Source organism: Nematolebias whitei, chromosome 15, assembly GCF_014905685.2.
Source record: "Nematolebias whitei isolate Nwh7 chromosome 15, NemWhi1, whole genome shotgun sequence".
Taxonomy (NCBI): Eukaryota; Metazoa; Chordata; class Actinopteri; order Cyprinodontiformes; family Rivulidae; genus Nematolebias; species Nematolebias whitei.
In genome coordinates, this window is record NC_056512.1 from 28,669,104 (window position 1) to 28,671,253 (window position 2,150).

The window sequence follows — 2,150 nt, forward strand, 5'->3', positions numbered from 1 at the left end:
ACTAGTCGTATACTGCCATCAGGTGGTCAAAAAAGGTACTACACGACAAACAAATCATTTCTTCTAAAATTTGACAATTAATTATTGTTAAATTTCAAACAATATTCTGGTTTATCACAATCATTTCTGAGACAGTTAATCGCCGAGCAAAATTTGTTATCGTGACAGGCCTATAGTCTTCTCGGATTGATGAAGTCCTTGGATGAAGGACGAAACGTCGCAACAAAAATGAAACCGTCCTGATGACCTGACTAAACCTTGTTGAATTTAATTGATTTTTTTTTTTTTTTTTTTACAGTTCAGTAGAAACATCTACTTTCACTACCTTGGATGTTTAATTCTTTTGCTGCTATCATAAACCAATCATCAATAGGATCTCTCTTTAACAAAAGAAACATAAAAAGTCTTCTTTAACAGAGTGAACTCATATTTCTAATACAGAAGAATCAGAATCACTTTATTGCTGTAACTGATGGAACAAAATTGTTCTATCCAGTCATAAAATATATATATTTTTTTTATTTTGAATTTGCAAGTTATAAAAGTTTTATATCAGAACAGGTATCAGTAAGTCCAGTGTACTGTACACCAATCCCTGAGTTTCTGTACTCCTTTATTCACAGTTTGCAGCATTTAAAAAGTGGGTTGTAAGTTTCTTTGACCCTGTTATTTCTGACCTTAATCGTCTTATAACGTACGCCTGAAGCTTGAAGTTTGTAACCAGAGTACGACATCATGAAATACCAAATATATAAGTACATGTGACTGCATAAATATGCACCCCCTTAAAAGTGACTTAAAGTTTGGCCGCTTGGTGCACACTGTCTCACAGTTAGTTAAATGGTAATCATCTGAGTGCAGAGGAAGTGCCTGATGTTTCAAACTCAGGTGAGTGACATTTTTAAACCTTTCTTAAATTTACCATAATCAATGAAGTTTAGCTCATCCTGTTTCTAACTGACCCTTGATGGGACAAACAGATGCCATGATTTCCATGTGTTTGGATACAATCACTAAACTCGTACAGCAATTATTACCTCACGTGTTAAACAATTAGTTTATTAATGGTCAACATATAATGTTTTTCCAAGCAGTACTTTATTCATTTTTATCATTCAAAATTACAAGAACCTTCATTATTATATTTAATATGAAATCTAAATTACACAAGCAAGCAGTTGCACAGTAGATGGCGGTGTAAAGATTTATGAGGCGCAGGTTGTTTACTCCATGAACCTTTCATGTCATGTAAGTATACGCAGAGTAGGTCAGCCAATTCTGCCTATTCACATATGACACCATGTTTTTGTAATCTAAATTATGCTTTTTCTTTCCTGACAGTGCGAAAGGATCACCTTCCAGACTTGAGGATCGTGTTGATTGGAGGAAGACATTTAAATGGATTACCCAGTGGTAGAAGCTCAGCTGGAAACATCATCCTGGGTCAAAGTGTTTTTGACATCAGCAGAAGAACAGCTCAGAGTGAAGCGAGGCAGCAGGATGTACTCGGCAGACGTGTCACAGTAGTCGATACTCCAGGATGGAGGTGGTGGACGTATGCACGAGAGAACACCCCAAAACTAGATCAGATAGAAATCGAGAAAAGTGTCCATCTGTGTCCCCCAGGACCCAATGCTTTTCTTCTGGTCCTTCCTGTCGAGTTACATTTATCTCAGAGAATCAAATCATCATTGAAGGAACACCTGGAACTTTTCAGTCCAGATGTGTTCAGTCACACCATTGTGATGTTCACTGCAGTTGATCCATGTTGTGATGAAAGCATAGAATCTAATATCAAAAAGAGCCCAAGACTGCAGTGGATTCTTCAAGAATGTGGAAACAGAAAACATGTTCTCAACATCTGTAACAGAGAGGACAAAGCTCAGGTCCAGGTGCTTTTTGAGAAGATTGATGCAATGATTAAAGCAAACAGCGGCAGACATTACTCTGTCGATGGAGCTCATGGAAACGCTCTGAGAGAAGAGATGAAAGTTTGGACTGAAGGAGCATCAGAAAGGTTTGATCAAGTGCAGGAACAAAGAAGGAAACTCAGAGCTCTGATTAAAGGTAGGTTTCAGGTTTCTGTTTCATTAATGTTCCACTGTCTTACTGAATGAATGAAGATAAACACACACACACACACACACATA